This window comes from Pelobates fuscus, chromosome 4, assembly GCF_036172605.1.
Source record: "Pelobates fuscus isolate aPelFus1 chromosome 4, aPelFus1.pri, whole genome shotgun sequence".
Lineage (NCBI taxonomy): Eukaryota > Metazoa > Chordata > Amphibia > Anura > Pelobatidae > Pelobates > Pelobates fuscus.
Genome location: NC_086320.1, coordinates 101486527 through 101513850, shown reverse-complemented (window position 1 = coordinate 101513850; position 27324 = coordinate 101486527). Strand labels below are relative to the sequence as shown.

The 27324-nt window shown below is 38.2% G+C and overlaps 1 protein-coding gene and 1 pseudogene across 2 annotated transcripts in view; one reads left to right on the top strand and one right to left on the bottom strand.

Annotated features, from left to right (window-relative positions):
- The window catches only part of NOL4 (nucleolar protein 4), a 305245-nt gene that overhangs the window by 106881 nt on the left and 171040 nt on the right, over positions 1–27324 (bottom strand). The window lies entirely within an intron of this gene.
- On the top strand, positions 7032–8324 carry LOC134608215 (X-ray repair cross-complementing protein 6-like; annotated as a pseudogene).

Here is a 27324-nt window from a genome sequence, read left to right as displayed (position 1 = left end):
TGTTCAGTCTGAGAGGGCGGGACCATGCACAGATCACTGTGTTCAGTCTGAGAGGGCGGGACCATGCACAGATCACTGTGTTCAGTCTGGGAGGCGGGACCATGCACAGATCACTGTGTTCAGTCTGGGGGCAGAGCCATGCACAGATCACCGTGTTCAGTCTGGGAGGCGGGGCCATGCACAGATCACTGTGTCCAGTCTGGGAGGTGGGGTCATGCACAGATCACTGTGTTCAGTCTGGGAGGCGGGGCCATGCACAGATCACTGTGTCCAGTCTGGGAGGTGGGGTCATGCACAGATCACTGTGTTCAGTCTGGGAGGCGGGACCATGCACAGATCACCGTGTTCAGTCTGGGAAGCGGGGCCATGCACAGATCAGGACCCTCAGACTGAATACAGCCATACCAGTGTGCTGAAGCCAGCAGACACCAGGTAGGATAGGAAGGGAGATTCTAACAGGCAGTGTTGGCGCCCTGTACAGGACAGGTGCCTACTCTGTGTAGGAAATCCAGCACTGCCCCTCACCAGCCCACTAAAGCTACAAAAAGGCACATTATTAGTGCTGCAAACAAGCACCCCCTACAAGACAGGCCTCTGTAGGCAGCAGATGCATACTTTCTTTAATGGGAAATCCAGCCCAGACTATTCACTAAAGTAAGTATTTACTAAATTTAAAGTTAATATCAAACCACAGACAAAAATAGCCAAACTGAAAACAGAATCAAATGTTTCTAATTTGGCAAGTATGCCTGAATTTTGAAATTTACTTTGAATTTTATTTAAATTCTCGGTGAGTCGTAATTTAGTGAATACTCCTTAAATCATTATTTATTTTTATGCGTTGCCTGTTTAATGGATTCTTAAAATAGCGTCATCTCCGGACCAGAATGCCCCAGTAATATAGTAGCATTGTAGTTTTTAGTAAAAAACAAAACAAAAAAAACCTTATTATGATCAGCCTAATGCAATGTGATATTATGTGCTTGCCCTCCAGCTGACTGGTTATGTTATTGCCAAAAATATGTAGAGCACATTAAAGTGCATCACTACAACATTAAAATTTATTTGTTTGATTTAATAAATATGAAAGTCGTAACTTTTCATATGCCTTACTTTTAGTGTGTGACAATACTTACAAGTCAACAAAGCGCATTGAATTTGTGTGAAAACCCAAGGATGTTACTCTTATAATTACTAACTAAACCATGGAATAAACATACACATTTGCAGTGTATGGTTCTCTCTTTTGTTGATGTTGTATTGTTATGCAATAAATCAATTAACTAAAAACAATTTTAAAAACCGTGCAGAATGAATGAACTCCAGCTACTGCAAAAGTACAGGTCTAAATGGGGGATGGGGTTGACAGCTTTGCCTATTGAAGACAATCTGCTCTGCATTGTCTTGCATACACCAGAGGTAATTCACTAATATTTTGTTACTTTACACTTCCTCATTGCATTTACTCCAGGCAGGACATGTATCTCCGGTTTAATTAAGAGTGATTATTCCTTCTTCCCTTTGCTTTCTCAGGATGTCCACCTAGTAAATAGGATAGATAGATAGCTCTATTCCTCTCATAGCTCCTACTGCCAACTTAGCTGTTGGTGTTGGACAGTCTAGCCCAAGACTTTTAATAACCTCATTTAATATTCATCCTCAGCTGTAACTGACACCAACGTTGAATTGGGATCTTCAACTTAAATACCAATATCTTTGGCTGGCCAATTCTATCATTACAGTTGTGGATCCCTCTGGCAAGATCCAACCTTTCTTTCACAGTGCGCCCTGGGATTAGCCTGTCTTCCCAAAATTCTTTCCTTTGCACAGCACGAGCTAATCTTTCGTGTATAAAGCAGGGAAGGGAGTTGCCATGGTGACTGGGCCCATTCTAGTAGTGGGGCTGCAGCGATGAGCCGAAAAAAAAAGATGACAGAGAAACATACATATCTCGTTTTGGTTCCATAGGTTCCTTCAACAAGAAATGGCATTTTCCAACAGTTTTACTGATTGACTGACTATGGCTTTGATTACCCATGCACATTGCTGCAGGATAACACCAATAGTTTAGCCTTTTGTAGTTCGTTGCTCACTCCTCTGGGACTCACGGGGTTAAGAACACAAAGGATGGATCAAGTGAAATTAATTTCACACTTTTGTCAACTGAGCCCTGTCTCAGAATAGTACATTTGCAAGCTTGTAGTGCTGAGCCCATCTCTGGTACCCACGATGGCTGGGGATAAACGGACGGCTCAGCTAGACTGACAGAAGCTCTGAGCCCTGTGTCTGGTGGGGGGATGGGGTATAATGCTGACAATTACAAACCTCACAAGACACATTGCTCTTCGTTATTAAAGCTATGTGGAGATCAGAAAAATACTTCCTATGCTGAAAAACGCTATGCTGGAAAGGAAAGCGTCCGGCAGAAACACCATGTATGTGTGTAGACTCTTCTGATAGTCTGTACATCCATAAATAATATACATTAGTTTATTTAGATGTATTAATACAAATGTATAAATATATACATGGACAGATTTTATATTATATGAACAAGAGGCTTGGAGATGAAGGCTGGAAGAATGAAGTGTTATGAGAAAGTACTACTTTTATGAAACAAAAAGGTAGTAGATACCTGGAATAGCCTCCCAGTGTGCAGCATATTGCTAAATGCTTGTGATGTGTGTAAAGCTACACTGAAGATTAAATTAACCAAAATCAGTCACTATGCACAGACAAAAGAATAGTTTCCTGTGGAAAAATGGTCCTTTATTAATGAAAAAAAACAAAAAAGCTTTGGCCTAAAATAGGTCTTTATCCTGTTATTGGTAAAGACTACCTTCTCTCAAATCTCACCTGCCACAATGGAAAGAACTCACTTCATTACATTATTGCAAAAACAGAAAATCATTTTCCAAACAATCATCTGCCTGGGGCAGCACACTTTACTATAATTGTATGCACCAGCTGGCTGCTTATCAGACCAGATATATGAATTGATTTTTATCTGACTCTACAATCTACTGACTGATAGCATTTGGAACTCTTTCAATGCTGCTCTGGTTTTCAGTCTATTGATGGCCAGTTCCATCAGCTGTATAAAGATACTATGGTGAGTTTATGTATTATCTACAAATATATACCACAACACTACTGTCTTAGTACTCTGGTATTCTTCTGCCTTTGCATCTTTCCTATTTTCCATAATTTACATACTCCATGGTAAATATTCATAATGCCGGACTAAACTGCAACCTAGATTTTATATTCATGAAAGGGACGCTGTAGGCACCATAACTGCTGCATCTCATTGAAGTGTCCAATGGTACTGTCCTGCCATTCAGTGTTACCTGTTTTTAATGTTTTAAAGCAATACATAGCATCTAAATAAAGTTGTTATATTGGCAGGAGTTCCCAGGCTCAGGTTGGCTTTAGAGGTTAAACCATTCACAAACTGTTAAATCCAAAAGTCTGTGCTCCAGCGCCGTTGCAGTCTGCCCCCTGTCCTTCTGTTTTATGAAATTCTGTATAACGGAAGGCTCTGGGCAGTGCTGTAATCAAGATGCTGGGTAGGATCACCAGTGATTGGATTGGAGAGGTCAGTGGTTAGTAGCTCCCCATTAATAAAAACACCTTGAACCTGTAACAATGACTTTTGGACACCATAACAACTTTGTATGTAGTTGTTATGGTGCCCAAACGGTTTCTTTAATGCTAACAAAGAGCCCCCCCCCAGCAAGCCACCTTCTCTTTGTAGAAGCAAAGTAGACATTAGCCCACATTTCACTCAACATAGCCACTACAGCTCATTGCATTGCTTATGGTGCAAGGAGACTATGGATGCATTTACTCTCAGTTTTGTCAAAAAATGTATTCAAGCAGTCAGACAAAATGACAGCCACTCAGCTGAGGATTTCATAATAAAGAGATTTCACTTGATCATTATTCTGGCTTTGCTAAATTTGTTAACCCTTCCAAGGCAAGTAAATAGTTACAGGCAAAGCCAAATAATGTTTACTTACATAAATATTCTACAGGCCTCCCAAATGCACAGCTTTTTGCGGCACAGTCCCTATTTAGAGTCCTCTCCTTCAGTTCCAATTTTTTTCCTGGTGTGTGTCCAGCCTCTGGATGATGAGATACTTTCAGACCATATCAGCCCGTCATGTATCGGCAGTGACACATGTTGTGTCACTTGGGCCATCTCCTCTGAAAGCACACTCACCCATCCTGATCCTATACCTCCTAATGTTGGGAGGCATGAATTTGGAAATATATTTCCTCATTAATGTATCCCAAACAGAGAGGGTGGGTTTTTGGTGCTTTGGAATCCTATAGGTTTTTTTCTTACACCACTTGAAAATGAGTTGTTAAAAATGGAAGAAACTGTCTCTTGTAACATAAACATGACAAAATACACCACAGTGTTTATGGTGCTTGGAGTGTCCCTTTAAAAAGTAAAATACCAGCATGCTAAAAAACAAAAAAAAAATTATATATATATGAGATATAGATAGGGCTAAATGTAACATTTACAGGTATCTTGAAATTCAATAATCGTGTTTTTTTTTTACTTTGCTTTGACATCAGTTTCAATTTACTACACCTTTTTTAAAGGATACTCGAGGGTGAATTTAACACACTTTTTATAACATAAATAATGGATTAATAAAACATTTATGTAAAATATGAAGGATATTCACTTACTTTACAGTATATCCCCAGGCACTGATCTTCCTTATTCAGAAAATGCCTGATATTGCTTAGACATAGGTTTCTGTACAATTACACTGTACAGCAGGTATATAGAAGAGTTGAGGCGCAGCATGTGCAAGTCCAGCAGCTTACAAAGGTATTCATTATTGAGAAAATAGGAAAATTTGCCCAAGTGAGAGTCAGGGACTAGATTGTTGCATTCTGCACTCATGTCATGCCCGAAAAATATGCAACTAATTATTTTAGGCTTAAGTGGGTTTTACAGTGTTTTTGTTCATTATCCTACGAGAGCATTAACAGAGAATGCTGAGCTGATTGACACTATAGATTCTATGCATGTAGACACCAATAATTCTGTGCGTATTGACACTAAAGATAATGTACATGTCGTAGCGAACGATCTCACGAATGTTAGTAATATAGATCCTACTATGGCCAAGAGACAACAAAAGGCTGAAAACAATTGGTTTTGCATTGCGTGTGTTCCTTTCATTATTTGACTATATAGATTACCCAAATAACATCCTTGAATGACACCAACAATGGATTAAAATGTGAGGCATATTAAGATCTTTTGTTCAGGGAATAACCTAAAATGTTCCCACTGTTGTGGGGGCAATAAGTGGATGTTGATGTTCTTTCTGTGATCATTCATGCGTGCTGTAATATTTGCAAGAAAAGCAATGCGAACAATTCGTACAGCATGTGTCAGAACAGTGCAAAATTAAAGTAAGGGCATTTTCTCATACAAAGGTTAAGGTAGTTTCAAACAGCTCTGGATTAGCTATGCTTATTAAGACCCTGGGATCTTACATTATTTTATAAAATGTAATAACATTCTGCTGCACTACTGTCCAACTCAAGACAAAAGGTCGGAGAGACAGAACAGTAACTGTAAAATGCTCTACCTGCTGTTATAAAAAGTGTACCTAGTGGATCAAACCTTTATAACCAGCAATATAATTTACGTATCAAGCCACAGATCTGTGCAGGAATAAACAGGAATATAAGATACACGTTGGTTCACTCGTACTGTATATGAGCTCTCTTTACCTGAGACCGGTAACCGGAGACTCTTTACCTGTCTGACCACAATTTAGATAATTTGTCCCTTGTCCCCTGAGCTTACAATCTCCCAAACAGTAACAGAGAACACAAGAGTCTAACAACCATTCTCTTATTTACATTGTAGAATATTTATACTAGCGAAAGCGAGATAAAACAAAGGTGAGAGACACATTAAATCATTTTTCCTTGCTTTACTTAAATATTTTGAAGAGCAGGGAACACATTGTTTAATCTCAATCTATTTCACTTTTACTTGTTTCCCTTGAGAAGTAGGTTTTCCAAGTCTAGTGTTGGTGTACACACACAAATACGTAATCTAAGCTAAGTCCGTTTCAACAGATTTGTAGACATCTCTCTCTCTTACTGCATATTGTATTATTTCATGTAACTTTGCCCAAGTATAAACGTACTAGAGTCCCATATCCCTCTAAATAAAGAAATGGAAAGGGAAAATCAATCAATCACATATTAATACGACTTTAGCAAGTTCTCAAGCTGAAATAAAATAAAAATAAAAAAAAAGAGGAACCAACATTATTAATAGTTTCATGAAAAGATCAAGAGCTGTTGCTCTTCTCTCAATGTCCTATGTTTAACTGTGTGTATTACAGGCATCACGGACGATTGATTTGCAACAGAGCATTAACAAATAGGTTACACAGTGCATTAGAGAACTAATTATGTAACTAACACATAGCTATTGTGCATATTAGAATGTTTCGTACTGGCATACAATGTAACATTCAAAATGCATTGATTGCTGTACTGGTCCTGGAGGCAAAGCTGTTCAATTAGTTGGTGGAATTTTAATCATTTATTGATAAACACCCCTCTAGCATGTAAGCTCATTGAGCAGGGCCCTCAACCACTCTGTTCCTGTGGTCCATTTGTCTGGTTACAATTACGTGTCTGTTAGTCCACCCATTGTACAGCATTACGGAATTTGCTGGCGCTATATACAAAATAATAATAATAATAATAATAATAATAATACATACATTTTATTCTCATCAATCTAATTTCAAAAATCCATGATAACAAAGCAAAAAACATTTTTTCTACACAACTGCAAATATATTAACTTCTTAAGGGACACTGTAGGCACCATAACTGATAAATCTCATTGAAATTGTTATAGTGTCTGCAGTCCTCTGATGCTGTCCTTACATTCAGTGCTAAACAGTGTTTTTATGTTTAAAACTAAACAAGAGGAAGTGTCTGTGAGCGCCTAGTAAGAAGCGGTGGCTGGAGCTGAGAACTCTTAAATCATGCCTGAATGGGGGTCTTATTATTCCAAGGAGGAGGGTGATGAGGAAGAGGAACAAGAAGATGGAGAAGTAGAAACTAGTGAGTATTGTTTTGGCGATCGAGATAGCTTAATATTACTTGTTAATGCCTCTAAGTCTATGTTCAACCACCTAAACAATGATGGGTTGTCTCCATTTTACCTTACTCTTCATATGCAGTGCACAAGACCTCTTATCTGTGGTACCAAGGAGAGCAAGTCTGATGCTTTCAAACATGTTCTTCATGATCTGGAAAGCCCAGGTTCAAAACGAGTTTTAGAACTGGACAAGTACAAGGATGAGAAGCGGATATCACTGTGTTTTGACACAATAGGACATAGCGAGGACTTCTCTCTTGGGGATGCACTTTGGCAGTGCTCAAACCTCTTTAGCCATGTGAAAACTGTGAGTCATAAACGCATAATGCTATTTACTAATGAGGACCACCCTCATTCCAAGAACCCTGCCAAGATCACACAGGCAATTGCCAAAGCAAAATATCTTCGAGAAATGGGAATCTGTCTTGACCTGTGGCATCTGGAGAAACCTGGTGGCTTTGATATATCCTTGTTTCACCGTGACATTATAAACATCGATGATGATGAAGACTTTGGGGTACAGTTTACAGCTTCAGAAAAGCAAGATGACCTCATGAGAAAAGTGCGGGCCAAGGAAAATAGGAAGAGGGCACTGACCAGAATTAACTTTAAACTAGGTAATGAAGTGTGTCTCTCAGTGGGGGTATTTAACTTGGTTCGGAAAGCCATGAAACCTGCCCTGTGAAATTGTACTGTAAATCCAAAGAACCGATAAAGAGAAAGACACAAACATTCAACAAGGAAACAGGAAGTCTTCTCCTTCCCATTTATACAAAACGATCTCAGACATATGAAAATTGTAAGATTGTTCTAGAGAAGGAGGAGACTGAGCAACTGAAGTGATTTGATGATCTTAGTTTGGTGCTAATTGGATTCAAACCAATAAACCTATTGAAGAAGCATCAATTCCAGGTGCCAGTTCCGGGAGGTTATGGCCATCTGCAGGTATATACCGCGCAGAAATACACTCCCTCGGTTTTTGTAGTATTGATCCCACAGGAAGAGGTACTGAATGATAACAGATGTGCAGATCAAACCACCAGGTTTCAGTCTTATTTTCCTACTGCTTGCTGATGACATACGAAAAGTTAAATTTCCAGAAAAGATTACTGCTAGTGCTACTTTTGTGACTCATTTTGTTAATGTTTTGAATTAAAAAACCATTTTGTAAAACTAAACAAGGGTCCTGAGCAACTCATGCCCTCTGTGCTACTTGCACTAATAAGCTGCGATTGGCTCAGAGTGGCAGCTTTGTTGCACCAGATGTGTAAAAATTCTTACGAGCAAAAAATGGGAAACAAAATAGTTTCCCACCCCCTATTTTTGTACATTTTATTCACACGTAATGTTGTGTTAGGCATACTATTAAATCAAAGCCATTTCTCTTCTTTAAAAAAAAAAAAAAAAAAAAATACACAATATGTATAGTGGTACTTAGAGTACTTGGACAATTACCTACGCCCTTAACCCCTTAAGGACACATGACATGTCATGATTCCCTTTTATTCCAGAAGTTTGGTCCTTAAGGGGTTAAGGTTTAAACACTCTTTCACTGCTAAATATTGTAGTAAATATATTCACAATGCTAAATATTGCAATAAAAGTGTGTATTATTTGACTTTTATCTCATATGACGTATATTGTGCCTTAACCTGCCTCCATCTTTTCACCCGTTTATTGCAAAGTTTGTGATAATTTTATTTAATTTTTTTTCACATACACATATTTCTTCTGGACTCTTTGAAAATCCTAATATGTACCACTATTATCAAACCCCCCCAAAATTATGCTCGGCAAACTAGATACAGCACCTTTGTCAGGGATTACAGCCTCAAGTCTTTCTGGGTATGATGCGACAAGCTGCGCACACCTGAAGTTTCTGCCATTCTTCTCTACAGATCCTCTCAAGCTCGGTTAGGTTGGATGAGGACTGTCAGTGAGCCCTCAATTTCAGGTCTCTCCAGAAATGTTCGATTGGGTTCAAGTTCGGGATCTTGCTGAGCCAATCAAGGACACAGTTGTCAGAGTTATCCCTGAGTTGTCTTGGCTGTGTGCTTAGGGTCCTGTTAAAAAGTAAACCTTTGCCCCAGTCTGAGGTCCTGAGTGCTCAGGACCATGTTTTCATTAAGGATATCTCTGTGTTTCGCTGCGTTCAACTTTCTCTTAACTATGACCAGTCTCCCAGTCCCTGCCGCTGTAAACCCCCAAAGCATGATTCTGTCATTATAATCCACCATATATTTATGTTACTGTATATACAACTAGTAGTTTAAATAGTGTAATAGAGTGTTATTTATTAGGGCTAATAAAATTGTAAATTGAAAGGCTGAGATTACCAAGGTGAGATGAGCTGATAAGATGTGCAGCATAAAGAAAGTTTTAAAGTAACACTCCAATCGCTGTAAAGACTACAGTGTCACTTTAAAAATATTTTTTTACTTTTTTTGTGTTGATTGAAGGTTTTTTTTTTTCTTTAAGCCCAGCTTTTTGCAATGTAACATGCCCACCTCCGATTAAACATTGTCTTTATTTTATAGGGTGTGAGAGAGCTATGGTTCGATAGTGGGGTGTACCTTGCATCCACTAATGCATGCCAATGATTTGACCCTTCTCAAACACACTAACATCTTTCCCATGACCACGGGATGTGTCTTTCACCATGGTTGTTTAAGAAAGGAGAAGCTACTTATTGCATCAGTTGGGGTTAAATAACTTGTTGCCAGCTGAACGATAATCACCCATGCAGTAACTATCCAATAGGAGGCACTTACCTATTTGCTTAGTTAAATCCAGGTGGCTACTTTTTTGGGGGGCAGGCAGTGTATAAAATCAGCTTGACAAAATGTTCCAGAGCTACAAAACTAGTCCATTTTATTTATTAACCTGGAAGTTACTCACTAAACAATACACTGAGGTGAAGTGAAAAGTGACTTTACAAACATTAAGCCTAACTTGCCTAGTTCAGAAACCAGGCTACTGAAATCCAGTCGCTAAGTAGTCTCATTATTCTCTACCCTTTACTAAGTGACTGGTTTACAACCCTATCTCTACTGCTTGTCAAGTGCTCAAAAATCCAAACATGTATCAAAAGCCTTTGGTCAACAGTTCAACTCCTATAAACCCTATTGAAACAAAAAAATCTTGTTCCAACCCTGCCAATAATGTTTACTGGCCAGTCACTACTTGCTGTTGCTATTTGCCACACAGGGTGAAGTGCACATGCTCAGGTATGTGTTTCTGTACTTTACCAGCAAGGTGCTAACATGATAGTGGTTGGTATCTGTTGTAGCAGCCGTTACTAACAACAGACTACAATAACTTCGCCACAATGTCAACAAGCGAACACTGAAAATAATCTTCAAGTTTGGATAGAAATGATTGGCTGTGAGAACTGGGTGCGTGTAAGGCCAGCAGTCACAGCCTATCATCACCATCCACATTTTGACAAATCTGGATGGTTAATGTGGAAGTAAAAACACACAACTAGGCTGAGACACACAGCCCTCCTACACATTACCTGAAAAAAACCCTAATTTGTTTAGTTTCCCTCATTACACGGTGTGTTTAATTTAGAATTTCCTATCTCCTGCTCTGTTCGTTGCCAGCTAGAGCCTACATCAGCCTCGTGTGTGATTCAAGGTTTATTTTAATTTTTTTTTTTTTTAACAGAACAAGAGATAAGACCTTCCAAAGAACATCACTGTGTGCTTTAAAAATGAGACTTTTATTTTTACATGTTGGCTGTGTTAAATCACATCCATCACATTTACTTAGGTGTGACTAAGGCAAAATAAGCAGAGTAATTTAACTCATAAATGGCAGTGAGGATACACTTCAGGCAGGGGAGCGGATTATAACTTCACCTCCACTTCACCTTTATCTACCACTTATCCCAGTTTTCTTCCTTGAATCTCTCATTACCCCTATTCTATTTGCTAAGGCTGTTACATAAGGGGTCCAAGTGTCTGTTGAATTTATTTTTGATATTATTTAATTTATCAGACTACAAGTCACTGGAATCTCAACCAGGAGCACCCAGGAGAGAGCCACAGCCAGACTAGCTCACCAAAGTCTACATATTCTATTCATACAACAATATAGGGCCTAATAGCAGAACCAAACCTGTATTACTCAACTGGTAGCGGTCCATGCCTGCCCACTTACCTTTCATATACCTGCAGCTGCCAAAACACTATAAATTACCATGTAGAAACAGCATATTCAGTATCCAAAGTCCAAGTCATTTGAATATTATTATTATTATTTATATAGCGCCAAGAAATTCCATAGCGCTATATGGTGCTTCCTTCTTCTATTAGTGTTGAGGGATATTTTTTTAAATAGAAACTTAAAAATAATCTTGCATTTTTTTTTGGTTAGAAGTGAATACACATCAAAAAACAAATACTGAAAATCTTTTCAGTATTTAACAGAGTAAAATAAAAGTCACTCTTTGACATAACATTAAAAAAAAATCTAATTGAAGTGGTCTGGGTGCAGTGACCCTGTTCTGATAACCCTGCAATGTGAAACATTGCTGTTTTAGAGGCAGTGTCAAGAATGCCTCTAGTGGCTGTCTACCACTAGAAGCAGGCACCTCTCTTACTCTTCCACAGAACACAGCCACACAACTTTGCATACACTATACACATACACTGCATCCCTTAACACCTGTGTTAGGTACACATATAGGATATTAAAAGAAAGCCCTTTAAAAACAAAAAATAATATGCATGAACAAACACATTCCAGGTATTGTTTTGGTTCAGAACTCGGACAATTGCCTCTGTTCTTGAGGGGTCAAAGGAAGTGTACACTTAACAAAGGGAAACATAATCCTGATATATAAAAAATAAAAATAAATCCAATCCCAAAATATTAAATTCTTATATTTTATATCTTGACTCACCACATGGGATTAAAGGAACACTATATTGCCAGGAAAACAAACCCATTTTCCTGGCACTATAGAGTTAATAGGTCCCCTTCTCCCTCGGGGCCCCATTCCCGCTGGGCTGAAGGGGTTAAAACCCCTTCAGCCACTTACCTTAATCCACGCCGGGCTCCCGAGTGGAGTCGAATGCGCATGCGCAGCCAGAGCCGTGTGCGCATTCAAACTGCCCATAGAAAAGCATTACTCAATGCTTTCCTATGGAGATCTTAACCTAACGCTGCGTGAATTCAATTCGATTTTCTCACTGAGAATGGCGGAAGCGCCACTAGTGGTTGTCAGGGAGACAGCCACTGTAGGCTGTATTAACCCTGCAATGTAAACTGCTATGTTTTCAGCTGCAGGGTTAAAACTAAAGTTGGTTATAAACTGAGAGAAATCTGTTATAAAGTTGATCCATGTGATTTTAAGCTGAACAAGTGAATTGTGCAAAAAAGGTGTGATGTTATGACGTCATAATATAAAGATAATTGGTTTGGGCTGCAGACCAATAGAAATGTTGCTGGTTGCTAGGATACCAGTACACAATGTACCAAACAGGCAAGTCAAACATGACCTCTCAGAATTCTTTAGCTGTAAACAACAGAGTTATTGTTAGCTAAGCTACTAGTACTCAATTTACATGATAGGTACATCAAAATGTGTCAGTATCTGGTTAGTTATTTTTTATTATATCACACGTATATGAACAGTTATATATTTAAAGTGTGGTGATTTAAAGGAACACTCCAAACACCATAACCACTAAGCATTTCCCCCCCTCAAATGTAAGTAGTCAAACACTGGGTGCCACTCCCCACCTACATTACAGCCTTCAGAATGCCAGAAGCTCTCTGTGTGAGATAGAATTGGTGGTGGTTGGCGCAGGAGAGCTATCAGAAGCTCACAGCTTTCATGGCTGCAGAGAAAAGGTGGGGAGCAGCCCCAAGTAAAACCCCAGGTAAGAGTATCATTATAAGATGGTTTACTCTTTACAGTGGGAAAGAGGGCACAAAGGCACTCCTGGCACCAGAACCACTAGAGAGTGTAGTAGTAGTAGGTATGGTGTTTAGAGTGTTCCAATTTGAAATAGGTCTTACAACTATATATAAATATATTATATTGCAGATCCATATCCATAGGCAGGGATTGCTAAGTGAAAGTTCCTTACACTTTAAGTGTATCTCTCTTGTTTCTTTAAACTAAAGTTCTGACATACTACACAATTGTTTTCCTTCTTTTTTTCTATATATACTACCTTGAACCTTTGGATTCCTCTGAGGCTCTGCTCCCTATATCTTCTCTAATTCATACCAGGAACCAGATAAAAGAGACTCTGGTTTGGGTGTTCAAGCTGCCTCCTATACTTGGATATCAAGCACTAGAAATCTATCCACCTCTAATATATAAATATAGATTTTGTTTACTTTAATCATCAAAACAATTGTGTATGGTAATCTTAAAGACTTGACACTCATGTGTAATTTTCAAAGTATTCTCTTACTTTTTTATAACAATGCAACATCCTTTGCGGTGAATTGGGTAGGATGCACATTTTTTAATCTTTGAGGCAATTTCATTAACTTGCAATTGAAATTAAACAGATTAAAACCGGCAAAAGCACAGCTTGAGGTTCCGGAGATATTATGATCCCTGCCTATGAGCCATAGACATCAAACTAGGGTGGAATAAGTGAAATTTGTTTGGCATAAATAACAAACATTAAGGGTTAATAAGTATGTAGAAAAAAAGACCCCTCTCTGTCTCATTAGAGATTTATTTGCTTAAAGTGGTTTGCCTTGACGTGGTAGGTGGGCTTACATCTAATGGCCATTGGAGTTATTAAATAACCTCCATTTATTTAATTATGCATAGAGATTTGGGCTAGTGCGCAGGAAACTTTTTTTTCTTTGATGAATAAGAATAAGAAACATGCTTAGTTTCAACAACAAATCAAATCCCAGTCATGAAATATGGTAGTGTAAGCAATATGGTTGAGCACTGGCAGGCAACCATAAGCTTTCCTAAAGAGATGGGTTTTAAGGCACTTCTTAAACGATTGAAGACTAGGGGAGAGTCTGATGGCAGTAGGCAGGCTATTCCATAGGAAGGGAGCTACCTGTGAAAAGTTCTGCAATCGTGAGTTGGGCATACGGGTGCGAGCAGCGGACAGGAGAAGGTCACGGGCAGAGCGGAGAGACCGAGAAGGGGCATACCTATGGATCTGTGAGGAGATATAAGAGGGGCTAAGATTGTTCAGTGCTTTATAGGTATGGGTTAGCACTTTGAATTGACTCCTATAGGATAGAGGAAGCCAATGTAAGGACTGACAGAGGGATGAGGGGAACAGACTAGAGAGGAAAATCAGTCTGGTGGCAGCATTTATTACAGACAGGGCCGGACTGGGGATACAAGGCAGCCCTGGAAAAAAAAAATCTATGCCAGCCCCAAAAATCATTATGCCATATATTGTCGCATGTAATATGTAAGGCTATGTCTTGCCCTGATGATTGAGTAATATATACGTGACAAGACCAATCTCGCCACTGTGCATTGGAGGAGCCTGGTTGCCTGCCTGCTGCCTTTTGACTATGGACCGGCATTTAAATACTTTATTTTCCTATGCAGAAAGGTCTATTCATGTATTTCTGCCCTGGCGTTCAGTAGATTCTCGGATTTACTGATTTAACTCATTTAACCCAGATAGCTATGCCATGGAGCCTATTTGTGTAATAAAAGACTTTGGCTCCATGGTTTGTGTGTGTGTGTCTGTCTGTCAGGGAGTCTGTGTGTGTATTAGCATGTGTATATCTCTTTGAGTCTTGCTGTTTGTGTGTGTCTGTGTGTGTGTGTGTCTGTCAGGGAGTTTGTGTGTGTGTGTGTGTCTGTCTGTCAGGGAGTTAGTGTGTTTGTGTGTGTCTGTCAGGGAGTTTGTGTGTGTATTAGCATGTGTATATCTCTGAGTCTTGCTGTTTGTGTGTGTGTGTGTCTGTCTGTCAGGGAGTTTGTGTGTGTGTGTGTGTGTGTCTGTCTGTCAGGGAGTTTGTGTGTGTGTGTGTCTGTCAGGGAGTTTGTGTGTGTGTGTGTGTGTCTGTCTGTCAGGGAGTTTGTGTGTGTGTGTGTGTGTGTGTGTGTCTGTCTGTCAGGGAGTTTGTGTGTGTGTGTGTGTGTGTGTGTCTGTCAGGGAGTTTGTGTGTGTGTGTGTGTGTGTGTCTGTCTGTCAGGGAGTTTGTGTGTGTATTAGCATGTGTATATCTCTTTGAGTGTTTCTCTGTATGTCAGGGTGCTTGTGTGTCTATGTGTGTGTGTGTACTTACCACAAACTGTCCTTGGCAAAGCTGGCAATGATGTTTAAGGAGTCACTAGAAGACACTGACAGGTTTAATCACTGAAGATTCCCAATATACAATGAAGGAAAAGGAAGTCAGGTGTACTAACCTCTTAGCTGTCCCCAACAGTGTAGTGTTAGGAACAGCTGATCTCAGGGTCTCCACCTTGCTCATCTTCTTGTTGGGACCTTGGGCTTGGGGCACATGCTGCCTAAGTTTGGCAAAACCCATGTTTTGCCGGGTGGGCTAATGGTGGCCGCAGGGGAGAGCTGTCTTTGCTGCCTCTGCTCCCCAGCACGCAGCTTAATGAGACCGGGGCCGGAATATGGCGTCATATTCCGGCCCCGGTCTCATTAAGTAGTGCGCGAGGGCGGGCGAGCACAGACAGCTCTCCCCTGCGGCCGCCATTACCACCCTCCCTGCCTGCGGCCATTAGCCCACCCAGCTATCTGCCCGGCCCCAGGTGCCGACGGCCCACCGGGAAAATTTCCCGGTATCCCGGTGGGCCAGTCCGGCCCTGATTACAGACTGTAGCGGGGCAATACGGCCTTTGGGAAGACCAATTAGGAGAGGATTACAATAATTCATGCGAGACATTACTAGAGCATGGACAAGCTCCTTGGTAGCATCTTGCGTAAGAAAGGGGCGGATGCGGGCTATGTTTTCAAGATGGAATCTACAAAATTTGCCAACATACTGGATGTGAGGCTCAAAGGTGAGGCCAGAATCAAGTATGACGCCAAGACAGCACTTGTCTTGTTGTTATAGTGCCTACATTAGTTCCCCACTTTTAAATTGCTCCAAAGCTCTATCAGCTCTGGGTATGAGAGTTTAAGGGCTCTCCTAACCTAACATACCGTGACATCATGGTCTTCCGTAAAAAATCATTTCATGCAATGATTCTCTATGACAGAATCGTAGGCGCAGCATGATCACCACTACGCATGTCTCTACTCCGTTACCTTGGTACGTGGGGAGGAAGCAGGTCAGCCTTCCTCCCACCGATTATGGGCCCTGGTCTGGAATTGGGATCTGTTTTGGAGAGGCGTGTACATGGAGGCCATTCAGACTGCCTTTCCCCCTGTTTTGCCATTGTTGCTATGTTTGGATACCTTTGATATTAACCCTTTAAGATCAGAGGGCGTACAATTACGCCCTATTTTAAGCGGCTCTAAACACTGCCGGGCGTAATTGTACGCCCTCCGGTCTTTTTTTACTTACTCGGTCGCCGGCGATCCCACGACAGCGATCGCGGTTGGGGGGACTCCCAGGGAGCCCCCCGCGGCACATCCGACGTCCTGAAGCCCCCCCGGCCATGTGAGAGTGAGGTCCTTGCGAGGACCTCACAATCACATGGCCGGGTTAGCTGGCTCAGGCATTGCCAGCAGGGGGACTAACTGTAAAGACAGTTAGTCCCCCTGCTGGCTGGAAATAAAATAAAATTAATTAATCAGTGTAAAAAAATAATAATGATATACTCAGATCATATATATATATATATATATATATATATATGTGATATAAGTATATATATATATATATATATATATATATATATATAAATATATATATATATATATATATATATACACATACACTGTCTAGGTGTATTTTACTATTAATATATATATATAATTATATATATATATATATATATATTAATATCAAATTACACGTAGACTGATACTGATTAAATATATATATATATATAATTATTGTTATATATATATTTATATATAATATAAAAAAAATGTTAATACGTTAAAAAAATAAAATTACAAAAATAATTAAAAATAAATAATTAAAAAATATATAGATGTGTGTTATTTCGTTCTAACTGTATTGTGATTTTAGTATATATATATTTATATACACGTAGAACGAAATAATATATATATCTATATACATAAATATATACGTATATATCACTATATATATATATATATACCTATATATAAATAAAAATAATGAAAAAAATTATATATATATATATATATATATATATACACATATATATACACATATTAATTCTACACATATATTTATGTAATATTTTTACATAATTAGGTATCTTAATTAATTACAATTAGCGGGACCTGCCTGACAACCTATGCCGAAAGTATAGGGAATTTAATTTGCTAGCACTATATTTAACCCTATAACTTTCCAAGACACCATAAAACCTGTACATAGGGGGTACTGTTTTACTCGAGAGACTTCGCTGAACACAAATATTAGTGTTTCAAAACAGTCAAATGTATTACAACGATGATATCGTCAGTAAAAGTGAAGTTTTTTGCATTGTTCACGCACAAACAGCACACGGACGATATTATTGCTGTGATACTTTTTACTGTTTTGAAACACAAATATTTGTGTTCAGCGAAGTCTCCCGAGTACAACAGTACACCTCATGTACAGGTTTTATGGTGTTTTTAAAAGTTACAGCGTCAAATATAAGGCTTGTGTTTCATTTTTTTTCACAAAAATTCGCCAGATTGCTTACGTTGTGACCCTATGGTAGCCCAAGAATGAAAATTACCCCTATGATGGCATACCATTTGCAATAGTAGACAACCCAAGGTCTTGCAAACGGGGTATGTCCAGTCTTTTTTAGAAGCCACTTAGTCACAAACACTGACCAAAATTGGCGTTTTTTGCATTTTTCACACACAAACAAATACTAATGCTAAGTTTGGCCAGTGTTTGTGACCAAATGGCTACTAAAAAAGACTGGACATACCCCATTTGCAATACCTTGGGTTGTCTACTATTGCAAATGTTATGCCATTATGGGTGTAAATGTATTTCCTGGGCTACTATACAGTCTCAAAGGCAACGTAACCAATCTAGCGAATTTCAATTTCAAATGTAACGTGCTATATTTGACCCTGTAACTTCCCAAAACACCATATACCCTGTACATAGGGGGTACTATTTTACACGTGAAACTTTGCTGAATACAAATATGTGTATTTTATTGCAGTAAAATGAAACAGTATTATGACATTGACAGTTAAAATGTCATGTAGAACTAAAAAAATAACACAATGTCTTATTTTCTCCCATTTTTTCATATTAAATTATGTTTCATAGCTAAATATTTGATATTAAATGAAAGCCCTGTTTCCCCTGAATAAAATGATATATAATAAGGTGGGTGCATTTAATATGAAAGAGGTGAATTACGGTTGGACAGACATATAGCGCAAATGCCAGGTTTTGTTTATGTTTTTTTCTGTTCACAACGTGTACATTTGGCTCAGTCCTTAAGGGGTTAAAGGAGATTTTTATTTTCAGACATGTGATGACTCTCCATTTCTCTTTGTTGGTGAAACTGGAAAATGCATTGTTTGCATAATCACAATATGCAAATTAAGATGTTGCAAACAACTGACAAATTGCATCTATGTATATATATATATGTTTTTTCCATAGTTTGTAAAGTTGTGATTATGTTATATATTTGAGGCTTTATTATGCTTTAGTGTTCCTTTAAATTTGAAACCACACTCATGCCCATATTTCATAGAGGGGAAGAGCTCTGCATTTAAATGGTACAAGATTTGCAAAGTCTGCTGGGGGCAAGTAGTTAAAATAAAGCTGTAGATAGGCAGCCACAATATTGCCTTAAATCCATATGTACTAAAACATTTACTTCTTTCACTTTCCTAGGCTAAGGTTGTAACTGTATAAGGGTGTTAAGGGTTTAATAACAGTTACTAGGAACTAATAGAAATTCAGTTAAAGTGTGAATATGAATGAATAATAGGTTCTGCAAGTCATATAGAAAATTACCTCACGATCAATGTCAAACACACACAAATATCTACATATTTAACCCCTTAAGGACACATGACATGTGTGACATGTCATGATTCCCTTTTATTCCAGAAGTTTGGTCCTTAAGGGGTTAAAAAAAACAAAAGTTTAAAAACATTTTCGATTGAATATGTAGCTATCAAGCTCAGCATTTTTATTTTCTCTTAACAGAATTAACATATCTTAGACGAAGTTAGATACTATGTAGTAAAGTTATATACTTTATAGTTATATATAGTTTACTTAAGAAATAAATATAATAAATAAACAAAAGCATTCTCCTTATTTCAGTTATAGACCAATTAGTAAAATGCCAACACACGTGTATGTAAGGGAATAAGCTGAAAATAATCTCTTATATACATCCATGTTTTTGAGATTCATATGACACCGGAACTAGACACATGGGGCAGTCTAATATCTGTCGTATATGTTGATTTACTGTTCATGACAGCTGCCATCTGGGGATCGACTCAAAATAAATACTGCACACATGAAGTACAATATTATGCGGGGCAAGGATGGCTAATTAGCATATTAAGTAGCCCCACAACTATTCACATTGCTATATTGCTACACTGCTGTAACAATAAATATTGGATTGTCTATGTAAAAACATTTTTTTGCTTATTGCATGTATTTAACATTGTTTGTTATTGTATATGCCAGGATTTACATCCTGTGTGTATTCGAATATTGTTTCTGGATAACTAAGCTGAGGATTCAGTACTGATTAAAATTCTGATAAAAATCAAGGTTTCTTCCCCTCTGTCAAAATCTAATCTATTTCGGGGAGATGTGATAAATACTACCCAATGATAACGAACAAATTTATCCTGTGCAAAATATAACACCAAATACATGTTTACGCCATCATTTTTAAAAAAAGGCATAACTTCAAAGAGTCAGCAAACTGCTAAAAATGCTTTGGTTCTTTGTAGAAGAAGCTGTAAATTCAAGAGGCGGTTATTGAATATGAATTATTAGAAAACAAAAGAATACTGCATTTATTCTTTTCTATTTTTTTTTTTTGTAATATTGCTACGTGCATAAAATTCTCACAAAGAACAACTGAATTCTTCTGTCCTAATGGGAATCTCTCTATGAGGATGACATAGCATAAAACTTCACAATCTGATTTTATCTGAAATATTCAAAAATGCCCTCTAGACGAATATTGTGGAAATGATGTAATAATGTAATAAAGAGTAGAGTAAACTGTGTTATAAATCCTGTTATTTTGACCTTTTCTAGTGATCGATAATGCCCTCCACCAACAGCAACACACTTAAAAGAGATGATGTAGTGACCAAAAAAAACAACAACCCAATAAATATCTTTTAAAGATGCTGATGTCCACCCACTCACACCCAGGTCTTTCGTGACCCTGTCGTTCCTTCATGTGGTTGCACTGCTATGCAACATGACAAAATGCTCAAAACAGCCATGCCTCAAATTGTATTTAAACTAGATAAAAGAAAATGTGAATAGGACACAGGAAGTCAGAAATGTACAGAACACTGAGGCTGTAATAAATTAAAAAAGATACCAAATACATTTTCATATTTATGGATCTAAAGAACAGAATTTGAATCCCAGCTTTGTTTAGCAATCATTTTATAGTTTTGATTTCTATTAGACCTGTTTATTTTTTTTTCCATTTGTCTCCCTAAAATACTGGGAACCTTGCACAACAGGACACATTACATACATATTTAATACATTTCACAAGTCTTTTTGGACTCCCAGTGTACAGTTGCAGATTATTAGTCATGTATTTAAATGACAGCAGGCCTTTCATTGTATAACGGAATTAATCTAGATGTGAGTTTTGCCTATCTCAGCCATAAAATGAATTATTATTTGTTGTTGTCTTTTCAATGGGAAATATGGTAACTATAGAATAACCCACAGTGGCAAGAGCCAACTCAAACTATTATCAAACCTTGTTCATGATTACCAGTGACCTTCTCACATTTAATCTGCAATGGCATTTGGCCCCAGAGTTAATCTCGACTCTGGCCTTAACCAAACATTTGAAGACAAGTTCAGTAAAAGAGAAGATAACTGGGGCAGATCGTTCGCATTACTGCATTGAACTGCATTTTAGAATGCAATTTAGAATGATTTACACATATAATTAGCTTTATTTCCTCATGTAATAGTCAATGGGCTGTTGCTTGAATATGTCATACCATGAGATTATGTTTTTACAATTCTTATGTAGGATTTTAGAAGGTGTAAATAGAATGACACGAAAAAACAGAAGGCAAATCAGAAAAGCTCAGTAATGAGGTATTCAGGCCCAACACTAATGATAGCAAGTAGTGTAGAGACTGACTTGTCCCTAACACCCAAACCTAAGTTACAGATAAAGTATGAATGCGTTCTTAGAGGGGTCGGGCTAGGCCTTTTTTTTTTTCTGTATATACTTGTTTTTTTTTCTTTTTTGGGGAGAATTTTTCTTTCCCATATCCATTTCAAATGTTTTTTTAATTTTGATGGCCCTCCTCCAAATCCACCAAAGCGTTATTTTTCTTTTAAGAAGTTGTTTAGATGCAATGGGATTAAGCATCGATCAATCTATTGTATGTTGTATACTCCTACCATTGACATCTAGACCACATTAGATATTCCCACTCCATATCGATATACAGAATTATTTTAGTAATTTTTCTTCATTTTTTATTTTTATTTTTTATTTTGGGTGTCCCTTAATGTCTTTCCCCTTTTCCGCTAGTTATACTTATGTTATATAAAGCAAAACTTTTCAATAAGAACAATTTGAAAAGAACAAGTCAGAATGTCTGCAAGAAGAGACAGAATAAACGTAAAAACAGAGGTACACGAAAAACGAGAAACAAACCAAGGTCAGGATAATGGACAGCAAGGAAAAGGCAGACACGCCAAATTTAAAAAACACAGGTAAGTATATTAAAATACGCACTCTCGAGTAAACAGAAACCACGACAGGGCAAGGAAACAAGGACAAACAGAAAGTACATACACCCTATACTGGGTTCTGATTGGTTACAGAGGACAACGATGTCACAAGTGTGTTCACATGATCTTCAGCACGCCTCTGGGATGCTGTCCGAGATGCAATGTAAACGTTAAACATTATGGAGTGCGCAAGACACAGTATACTCAATTTAATATTTTTGGATATGCTTTTCAATGATTTATCTACAAAAATTCCTGTATACTTTAAAATTACTTCTATATATAAATCACTTGGAAAGTTTTTGGGTTTTTTAAACAGATTTGAACATTTGAAAAACGTATCCAAAATATTAAATTGAGGCCATATCGTTGATTTAATGCAATGAAAACCAACTCTAGTGTAATTTATTACATAACCTTAAACTGCACCAATCACTTTAAAATGATTGTTCTTAAAATGGAAGCATAAAATTGTAGCCGTACTCTTGGAAAAAAACACTGCTTTCACACATCACTTCTGCTAACCTTCGTTAATGTACCTACACTGCTTCATTACCTTTATATATTTTATTCTTCTACATTTTCACTTATGTCCTGCTACACCTCTACATTTAAATGAAAATGGTTTCTCTCCTAAAAGGATTTGCACTTTATACCATTCCATTTCAACAAAGCTTTTCCTAAGATAGTTTCTCTCGTCCTTTCTTTTTGTTACATACACATTTTACGCTTTTGTTCTATAGTGTACTTCATAGTTTGCTCTGTAAGCAACAATGTCAACTTCAAAAAGGTCAGTTCTTGTCAATCTCTCCTAGTCGCGTTAGCGCCACACAACAGAGTGAAAGACTTCTCTACGGGATGCAGAACAAAATATTAGTGTCACTAGTAACTTGTAATGACTGGGTGTTTTATACAGCTGTCAATGAACAGAGAGTCAGGCTACAGCAGGTAAAGGAGCTTATAATATGAGAATGTCAGCCATAAACAGGTTTTAATCCAAATAAAAGTTGTAGTTCAAAGTAACTATATGGCCATTGATTGGCTACTTTTAAATACCATTCCTGCCATCTATAGCAAGCTCTGTCGAACATAATGTCAAGTAGAGTTATTTTGATAATTATTTACATTTGGACAACCTCAAAATTTGCATAATGCCACAATATGATCTGATTAGCATATGATAAATATGCCCCTGGCACAGTGCACATGGCGCATGCTGTTACATGTTGACATTGACAGAAGTGACATTGACAAATTGTGTTTGACAAGCTGCATATACTATTGAATGTGACATTTTTATTGCACTGAGCCATTACAAATGATGGTCCAGCCTTTTCCTGTCTCTTGGTGATGGTTGGCATCTGAACAAAAAAATGAAACATAGCCAGTTTTGAGCTGTTGCCCATTCTGTATTCTCTTGCACCCTGTTTTAAGCACTGCCTCCTCTGACGCTGCAGTGATGAGAAGATTTTTACTTAGGCTGTGATTTCAAGTGCACAGCATGACACAGAGGATGCTACCTTGCTCACAGTGCTTAGAGGGGTGCAAGCTATACCTCGCTGATGAGGCCTAACAAGGTGAAAGCGATCATCTGGGGTTGCTGTATCTCTTGTGCAGAGAGAGTGGGCTTGCATTTTGACTTTGATCCGCCCTTTTGGGTGGATTCATTCTGTTATGCATGTGGCCTAGGTTCTCTTTGTAATGGCACAAGATGACCTAAAACCAGCTTGAGATCTGAGTGGAGACCCACTGGAGGGCAAGTTACTTGAGCTGTTGTCCATTCTCAGAATTATCTTGCTTTTTTTGTTGTCTCCAAGTATAAAGGGTATTCCAGTTGTGGACCTCCTGCTCACGGTGCCTAGCAAGATAATGGCTATGACTCACTGATGAGGCCTAACAAGTCTGAAACCATCATCTGGGATCGCTGAATATCTCGTGCAGAGAGAGACGGCCTGCATTTTGTATCAGGAACACTCTCTTGGGTGGGATCAGTCTGATATGCAAATGGCCTTGGTTCTCTTTGTATTGGCACAAGATGAGCTAAACCTAGCTTACCAAAAGGCAAACTACTTGAGCTGTTGGGTAATCCTCACAAAAGCCACATATCAGAATGGACCTACATATACACTTGATCAAAACACAAACAAAACAAATATTGTATCTCAGCTGGACACCATTTTAACTAGGCTGATGACACCATCCCAAACCTAAAAATAAGAATACTTATACCGAGCTTAAAGGACCACTATAGTGCCAGGAAAACAAACTTGTTTTCCTGGCACTGTAGGGTCTTTAGATCCCCCCACACTCATGGCCCCCCTCCCGCCGAGCTGAAGGGGGAGGAAGGGGTTAAACACTTACCTTTCTCCAGCGCCAGGCTCCCTCGGCTCCCTCCCTGATTTTCACAGTGAGAAGCGCGGAAGCGCCTCTAGCGGCTGTCAATGAGACAGCCACTAGAGGCTGGATTAACCCTAATGTAAACATAGCAGTTTCTCTGAACTGCTATGTTTACAGCTTCAGGGTTAACCCTAGATGGACCTGGCACCCAGAACACTTCATTTAGTGGTCCTTTAAAAACACTCAGGAATAAAATACATTTGAAATGAAAATAGTAGCCTATTTTGATAATATAAACAAAGTACTAAATGTGATTCTGGATTCACACTACCAAACATTTCACATATATATTTTGTTTGTATATTGTATTTTTAGTACTATTGTATCCTATTGTATCAATGCAATGTTTTGTGGACCCAGGACATACTTGAAAACGAGAGAACTCTCAATGTACCTTTCCTGGTAAAATATTTTATAAATAAATAAACAAACAAACATTCATTTATAATTTAAAGTATTATGTCATTATATGATTTATAACTAAACAATAACTAACATCATTTGTGCTGTACTATATGTGGGCATTTGTTTATTTATTAGGAGTATTAATTTATTTATTTATTTCCAATTCGGAGTATGGTGTGCATTGACTTTTTTATAGCCTTTTATAGCCTTTCTATTAAGTAACTCCACTGTAATGCACACTGCAAAGAAAGAGACTGAGACAATTGCCTATTGTTAGTAAATCATTATCTCAGACTGAATTACCAGGAGCGTTTTAATTTGGACATATGTTTCTTTATCTGACCCATATTGAGAAGAAATGTTCTCACTAGGTCGAGATTCAGAGCTTGCCTCAGTACCACACAGTCTCATAACAAGATCCCACAGACAGGAGGTAAATACATAAACTGTGCTATCAAAGGTGTCACAATATATATTATTCAGTCTGATACTATAAACAATAAAAACACATAAACAAACAATAAAGCAACAATAAAGCCCTTATCTCCAGTCTTGAGAACACTGAATTTTACCAATATACAGTAATTTACACAAATGCCTAAAACAAACAATATAGACACTTCGACTGTCATTTGCAGCACACAATTAATTGACAAACTCATTTTTGGGTATACAGTATATCATAAACATAAATGAGTTTAATATTATTTTTTTATCCTTAGTTTGTTTAATGAACTATAAGCATTGAAACAACACATCTACACTGTAGTTACCTGGGATGAGAGGAGACCTGTAATTATTGAGCTAGTACTGAATTTGTCAACAGCATAGTTGACCCGAGTATTTGTAATACGCTAGATGAACCTAGTAGGATCTGCAGCGGTATGTTATCATCAGTGATAACAATATTTAAGAAAAGTAATAAAGTATCTTTCAGCCTGGGGGCAAGTACACATTAACTTCCCTTTTATGCACACAAAACAGATCTCCATGTGAATGGCGCATGTGACATATGTCTTGGACAGATGGAGGTTACTAGAGTCTCAAGGTGTGACATCATATATCCCTGCAACCTCTATTAATATAACCTGTTCAGTGAGCTGGGCATTCACAGACAGCTGCGGATGCCTAAGAGTCATAGATTATTTTTACACTGCCTTCAGTGCGACCAACGTTAAATTGTGTGTGTTATGAATCAAGCACTCACCAGTACTGCCTCATTAATTATCAGCCTCCAGTCATGTGTAAACATCTCCAGGAACGCCATACATACTACTCATATTTACTAAGGTGAGAATTCAAGCTGAATTCAAAGTAAATCTCAAATTTAAGGCCAGAGTAGATGAAGTGAAAGCACAGATAACTTAGAGAATGTTTCTATTTTAGATATTTCAAATTCACTTTAATTTCCCCTTGAATTCTCACTTAAGTGATTCACTCTGATTGTATGGCAGCCTACTCAACCCAAGCCTCCCAACTTTCCCAATTTAGTCAGGACAGTCCCGATTTTCAAGTCCTTGCCTATGGTCCTGACGTAGTTCCCTGGTATCCTGCTTATGGGGACACCAGGAAACTGTCAACAACAAGTATAGCGTGAGCACATCGTTAGACTCAATAGCATCATTGGCATGTCCCTTCACCCTCTCCCTCCAGTGTCCCACTTCTTGGCACACCAGGGTTGGGAGGTATGCTTAACGCCAAATATTGCAGTCCATGGCAAATCCCAATAAGTTAGTCCAAGCTTAGATAACAATTCCTGCCTACTGCTTCATTCCAGCAGTACTCTGCTAACAGACATCCCACACACCACCTGCTTTTTTAATCCTCTGCAGATTGGTTTGAGGCTGCACCATAAAACTCCTGTATGCTAGTGGCCGGGGGACAATAACTCCTGACACCCCTTCCATGCTTATAGAAAAAAACATGGGTTTGATTATGTGAAAAAGGCATTGCACTCCCCTTGACGTCAACCACAAATTCCAAAAGTAAGTACCGGTAACTTTGAAGACAACAAACCAATATCTGGAATTTTGATGCAAAGATACCGGTATTACAGAAAAAAAGGATTCTACCCAGGACAATGCTCACTACTGATGTTTTATAGATCATCTTCAACTCAAACAAATGGTAGATCAGGAATAAAATACTGGCAGTGTAGACCTTTTAATACCCAAACACCACAGACCCCCTCTGAAATATCTTTTGTGATTTACACAGCAGTTCGTAAAGAAAAGAACACAAACAAGAACATCAAATCCCGTTCCAATAGAGAGTGTGTAGAATTATTCTGCATTTGACTGACAGGAATAAGAAGAGATTTGCAGAAGGTC